Consider the following 7,339-nt stretch of genomic DNA (forward strand, 5'->3'; position numbering starts at 1 on the left):
TATTTCTGCCTTCATTTTGTTATGTACCCAGTAGACATTCAGGAGCAGGTTGTTCAGTTTCCATGTAGTTGTGTGGTTTTGAGTGACTTTCTTAATTCTGAGTTCTAATTTGATTGCACTGTGGTCTGAGAGACAGTATGTTGTGTTTTCTGTTCTTTCACATTTGCTGAGGAGTGCTGTGCTTTCCACTAAGTGATCAATTTTGGAATAAGTGTGATGTGATGCTGAGAAGAATGTATATTCTCTTGATTTGGGGTGGAGAGTTCTATAGATATCTATTAGATCTGCTTGGTGCAGAGCTGAGTTCAAGTCCTGGATATCCTTGTTAACTCTCTGTCTTGTTGATCTGTCTAATGTTGACAGTGGAATGTTTAAGTCTGCCATTATTTTTGTGTGGGAGTCTAAGTCTCTTTGTAGATCTCTAAGGACTTGCTTTATGAATTTGGGCACTCCTGTATTAGGTGCATATATATTTAGGATAGTTAGTTCTTCTTGTTGAATGGATCCCTTTACCATTATGTAGTGGACTTCTTTGTCTCTTTTGATCTTTGTTGGTTTAAAGTCTGTTTTATCAGAGACTAGGATTGCAACTCCTGCTTTTTTTTGTTTTCCATTTGCTTGGTAGATCTTCCTCCATCCCTTTATTTTGAGTGTATGTGTATCTCCGCACTGGAGATGGGTCTCCTGAATACAACACACTGGTGGGTCTTGACTCTTTATCCAATTTGCCAGTCTGTGTTTTTTAATTGGGGCATTTAGTCCATTTACATGTAAAGTTAATATTGTTATGTGTGAATTTGATCCTGTCATTATGATGTTAGCTGATTATTTTGCTCATTAGTTGATGCAGTTTCTTCCTAGCATCAATGTTCTTTACTATGTGGCATGTTTTGCAGTGGCTGGTACCAGTTGTTCCTTTCCATGTTTAGTGCTTCCTTAAGGAGCTCTTGTAAGGCAGGCTTGGTTGTGACAAACTCCCTCAGCATTTGCTGTTTGTAAAGGATTTTATTTCTCCTTCACTTATGAAGCTTGGTTTGGCTGGATATGAAATTCTGGGTTGAAAATTCTTTTCTGTAAGAATGTCGAATATTGGCCCCCACTGTCTTCTGGCTTGTAGAGTTTCTGCCAAGAGATCCACTGTTAGTCTGATGGGCTTCCCTTTGTGGGTAACCCGACCTTTCTCTCTGGCTGCCCTTAACATTTTTTCCTTCATTTCAACCTTGGTGAATCTGACAATTATATGTCTTGGAGTTGCCCTTCTCAAGGAGTATCTTTGTGGCCTTCTCTGTATTTCCTGAATTTGAATGTTCTCCTGGATAATATCCTGAAGAGTGTTTTCCAACTTGGTTCCATTCTCCCTGTCACTTTCAAGTATACCAACCAGATGTTGATTTGGTTTTTTCACATAGTCCCATATTTCTTGGGGGCTTTGTTTGTTTCTTTTAACTCTTTTTTCTCTAAACTTCTCTTCTCGCTTCATTTCATTCATTTGATCTTCAGTCACTGATACTCTTTCTTCCACTTGATCAAATCAGCTGCTAAAGCTTCTGCATGTGTAACGTAGTTCTTGTGCCATGGTTTTCAGCTCCAACAGGTCATTTAAGGTCTTCTCTATGCTGTTTATTCTAGCTAGGCTTATGTCTAATATTTTTTCAAGGTTTTTAGCTTTTTGTGATGGGTTCGAACATCCTCCTTTAGCTCAGAGAAGTTTGTTATTATTGATCTTTTGAAACCTATTTCTGTCAATTTGTCAAAGTCATTCTCCGTCCAGCTTTGTTCCGTTGCTTGGCGAGGAGCTGTGTTCCTTTGGAGGAGAAGAGGCACTCTGATTTTTAGAATTTTTAGCTTTTCTGCTCTGGTTTCTCCCCATCTTTGTGGTTTTATCTACCTTTGATCTTTGATGATGGTGACCTACAGATGGGATTTTGGTGTGGATATCCTTTTTGTTGATGTTGATGCTATTCCTTTCTCTTTGTTAGTTTTCCTTCTAACAGTCAGGATGCTCAGCTGCAGGTCTGTTGAAGTTTGCTGGAGGTCCACTGCATACCCTGTTTGCCTGAGAATCACTAGTGGAGTCTGTAGAATGGCAAATATTGCAGAACAGCAAATGTTTCTGCCTGATCCTTGCTCTGGAAGCTTTGTCTCAGAGGGGCACCCAGCTGTATGAGGTGTCAGTTGGCCCCTACTGGGAGATATCTCCCAGTTAGGCTACTCGAGGGTCAGGGACCCACTTGAGGAGGCAGTCTGTCCATTCTCAGATCTCAGACTCCATGCTGGGAGAACCACTACTGTTAAAGCTGTTAGACAGGGATGTGTCAGTCTGCAGATGTTTCTGCTACCTTTTGTTTAGCCATGCCCTGACCCCAGAGGTGGAGTCTACAGAGGCAGGCAGGCCTCCTTGAGCTACGGTGGGCTCCACCCAGTTTGAGCTTCCCAGCTACTTTGTTTACCCAGTCAAGCCTCAGCAATAGCGGACGCCCCTCCTCCAGCCTCACTGGTACTTTGCAGTTCAATCTCGGACTGCTGTGCTAGCAGTGAGCAATCTCTGTGGGATGGGACCCCTGAGTCAGGCATAGGATATAATCTCCTGGTGTGCTGTTTGCTAAGACCATTGGAAAAGCACAGTATTAGGTGGGAAGGTCCCTATTTTCCAGGTACCATCTGTCACCGCTTCCCATGGCTAGGAAAGGGCATTCCCCAGTCCCTTGTGTGTCCCAGGTGAGGTGATGCTTCAGCTCACACTTGCGTGAGCTGCATCTACTGTCCAACAAGTCCCAGTGAGATAAACCCGGTACCTCAGTTGGAAATGCAGAAATCACCTGTCTTCTGCATTGCTCACGCTGGGAGTTGTAGACTGAAGCTGTTCCTATTCAGCCATCTTGGAGGGCAGATCTCCTTGCTTTTTTTGTGTATCTACTATAGGTTTTTGCTTTGTGTTTATCATGAGGCTTACAAAAAAACTTATAGTCATAACAGGTTATTTTAAGTTGATGACAACTTAACTTGATTGAAAAAACAAGGAGTCCACAATAGTTTACACTTTTATTTCACTCTCCCATTTAAAAGTTTTGATTTTATAATTTATATATTTTTGCATTACATATCTCTTACAATTAGTTATTATTTTCACAGTTTCACTTTTTAACCTTCATACAGAAAATGAGATTTACATACTGCCACTACATTATTAGAATATTCAGAATTTGACTATATACTTAATTTTATTAGTGAGTTATATACTTTCAGATGTTTTTGTGTTACTCATTAGAGTTCTTTTCTTTCATCTTAAAGAAGTCTTCTTAAAATTTTCTGTAAGTCAGATTTGGTGGTGATGAATTCCCTCAGCTTTTGTTTGTCTGGAAAATCTTCCTTCTTCATTTCTGAGAAACAGATTTGCTGAATATAGTATTCTTGGTTGGCAGGATTTTATTTCAGCACTTTGAATATATCATCTCACTCTCTCTTGGTCTTTAGATTTCTGCTGAGAAGTCTGGTGTTAGATATTTTTGGGACTTCTCTATATGTTGTTTGCTTTTTATCTGTTGCTGCTTGCAGGATCCTCTCTTTGTCTTTGGCCTTTGACTGTTTGATTATAATATGTCATTGGGCATTGTTATTTGAATTTATTCTGACTGGGGAGCCTAGGCCTTCTCGTACCTGGATATTTATATCTTTTTCCAGGTTTGGAAAAATTCTATTATTGTTTTTTTAAAATAAGTTTTCTCTCACTTTCTCTTTTTCTACTGTCTCTGGAATAGCAATGACCTATAAATTTATTCTTTTGATGTTATCCCATAAATCTCATAAGCTTTCTGTATTCATTTTCATTCTTTTTCCTTTTTTTCTCTTTCACTGTTTATTTTTAAGTAACTGGTCTTCAGGTTCACATATTCTTTCCTCTTATTGATCAATTCTCTTGTTGATGCTTTCTATTGCATTTCTTATTTTATTCATTGTGTTTTTTAGTGCCAGTATTTCTATTTATTTATTTTTTATTACTTCAATCTCTATTAAATTTCTCTGATATGTTTCTGAATTATTTATCTGTATTTTCTTGAAGGTTGTTGAGTGATAAGGGCTTTGTGTCTTCATCCAAATATCATGTTGAATTTTGATCTTCAGTTTTGGAGGAGGGGCCTAGTGGGAGGTGATTGAATCGTGGGGACAGATTTTTCCCTTGCTGTTCTTATGATAGTGAGTTTTCACAAGATTTGGTTGTTTAAAAGCATGTAGCACTTCGCCTTTTGCTCTCTCCTACTATCATGTGAAAATGGTGCTTGCTTCCCCTTTGCTCTTTTACCATGATTGTAAGTTTCCTGAGGCCTCCCCACCCATGCTTCCTATACAGCCTGCAGAACTGTGAGTCAGTTTAACCTCTTTTCTCTACAAATTACCCAGTCTCAGGTAGTTCTTTATAGCAATGTTAGAATTAACTAATATACTAAGCTTCCTTAAAAATGCCATTTAGAATTCATGAGGCAGTTCTTTCATCTCCACTCTTTAGTGTCATTCACTGGCACTTTATTTTGCCTTTTCAGTATCTCACATTTCCCTTGTTTTCTGTGACTGTGTATCAATGTCTGCACATTGATACAGGTATTTAATCCAGTCCTCACAGCCTGATTTTGTTCTTTCAGTAGTGAGCCTGTCTAGAGATTAAGGGCAGATTGACTGGCAAGGACCCTAAGCTCTCTGCTTAGGACAGGTTAATTGGTAAGGAGTCTAAGTCCCAGTCCCACTGCTTCAGCTGTTGCAGTGCTAGGGAGCACCCTAAACTCAGGACCACTGTGGCTGAAATCCTTCGACTCCTGAGGCTGACACAAGTGCTAGGTCCCATTCAAAGCTCACAGCTGCCGGCACAGACTGGGGTGTGCTGAAGGTCTGTGGCTGATGTGGCCTGCCTACTGCTGAGGTTTATTTAGGGCCTGAGGCCCATATGGTCAGCAGGTAGTAAAGGTGGCCAGGTCTTGAGTCCATCATACTAGGCCTGCAGGTTCCTATTTGTTACCAGATTGAATTGAGAGGCCCCACTCACAGATACTTGCCTGGTGTCAAGGGTTCCAGGCTGCTAACTAGTGCTGGATTTTACTGCAAGTCCAGTACAGGGTTGCAAGGCAAAGTCTTATACTTACTTTCCTCTCTTTCTGCCAAGTAAATGTTGTTTTTCTCTGTGCTGTGCTACTTGGGGTTCTGGAAAGGGCAACATAGAAAATCTCATGGCCACTGAGGCTAATGCGAATTGGTCATACCCGAGGCCCACTGCCACTGATACCGGTGCAGCACTGGGGCATACCTAAGGCCTGTATGTGCCCTGCCCTGCCTGCCACTGAGGTTTGTTTAGGGCCCAAGGCCACTACAGTAGGTCAGCAGTGAGTTTAGTTTATCATGCTGAGTTCAGTCCCTATTGACTGGAACACAAGTCCATTCCACTGGGGCTGCAGTTTCCTGTCTAGTGCTAGGGTGGGTCTAGAGGCTCTGTCCATGGGTACCAGGCTGATATCAGGGGCCAAGAGGTTCTGTCTGGTGCTAGTCTTCTGGCTGGCCTGGTATTGTTCTGCAAGGCAAAGTTTCATGCTCATTTCCCTCCTCTTCTCCTAAATGGACAATGTCTCTGCACTGTGGTGCGTAGGGTTAAGGGAAGAGTAGCGTAGGTAATATTAAACTGTTCTTTCTATTATCATCTTTAATGTGTCTTGTCTTATTATTATGCTAAAACCAAGTACTGGTATACATGACAATCTCTCACCTTGTTTTCTGAGCTCTTGTGAAGGCTTTTTCATGTGTGGATAGTTGTGCACATTGATGTTTTTGTGGGGGGATGATCCTGGAGAGTTCTACTCTGCCATCATGCTGAGTTTAGTTCTGGGGTTGTTTTCTTAATTTTTTTGAAACGTTTGTTTTCAGAGTATGGAGACTAGAAATGCTATTGATTTTTATATGTTGATTTTATATCCTACAAATTTACTGATTCTCTTATCAGTTTTTAGGGCTTTTTTAGTGGGATTACTACGGTTTTCTATAAATAAGATCATGTCATGTGCAAACAGACAATTTTACTTCTTCCTTTCCAATTGAATGCCTTTTTTGTTTTCTTGACTAGTTGAGAAATCTCACAATTTCTCACAAATACAATATACCCCCATTAATTCATCAAGTCACAGTCATTCTGGAGAAAGGCTGTTTACTTATTTTTCTACAAGAGGAAATGGTGATTATTTATACCTTTGCATTTGACCAGTTGCTTTCAAAGCCCTCAAGTCTCTGGGGAGAGGAAGAACCCTTGCTTGGACTATAATCACACTGTCTACTTTACAAGTGTGAAAATAGCGCTATTAATTTTAGCAGCACTTTAAAAAACAAAAACGAAAATCCTCTTACTTTGCTCCCTGCTGTCCTTGCTCTCAGTCCTTCTACACCCTTTTGACAGCTCAGCTGTGTGATTTTCTGACCTTTTCTACAAAGATATTTCAAAAGAGATAAGTGGTAGGAATCAATGCACATCATCTTAATTACCAAATACAGTTTATTTTATTGTAAGCCATTTATCTCTCAATGGCCATAAGACAAATGATCTGTCCTTGTGCTAAGAATATGCCTACTTTTCTAAAATGATGCAGAAACATTTGTCAGATAATTCTAACATCCCCAAACTGACTTTTCTAACCAAGATACTCCAAACTATGAGAAAAATTGCCTCAAATTTTTAGTTTAATATGTAGATCCTACTTATTATAAAATATCTGCTGTGTATCTTCTTTCTTTTGTATTGCTTTTCTGTAAATCACAGATGGTTATGTTATTAGCTGTGCAAGGTCAGAATTCTCCTCAGGCAGTTTTTGTAATTATATTTTCAATGTGTTTGTGTGTGTGCATATATACATGATTTAAATTGCATTGTAGAATAATAAAGAATAAAGATATACAAAACATGTATAGATACAGATACAGATTCTATAGGGTCAGACCTTTTTAAGCACATATGAGTCCAGTGACTTGATAAATCATGAACAGGGGATCTAGGGACATTTTGGGGGCTAGAGGTTTATATAAACATCCAATCATCTATAGTCACCTAAGATGAAAATCTGGGGGCATCATAGCACTTTGTTGGGGCCATTTCCACTTTCCACATCTCAAAATCTCCTTATATTATGTGGCTTCTTATTTACTGTCTCTTAACCAGCTTCTGGCCTGGTAATCCTCACATCCATCATATCGGCCAGATGACCTCTGTAAACACAAGTCAGGCATTGTCAATTCCCTGTAAAATTCATCCATAACTCCCAAGTTTTCACAGGATAAAGGTGAACAAGCCTTGGGTTTAGGTTCCCCTCTACCT

The sequence above is a fragment of the Trachypithecus francoisi genome, unplaced genomic scaffold, assembly GCF_009764315.1.
Source record: "Trachypithecus francoisi isolate TF-2019V2 unplaced genomic scaffold, Tfra_2.0 Lachesis_group2, whole genome shotgun sequence".
Taxonomy (NCBI): Eukaryota; Metazoa; Chordata; class Mammalia; order Primates; family Cercopithecidae; genus Trachypithecus; species Trachypithecus francoisi.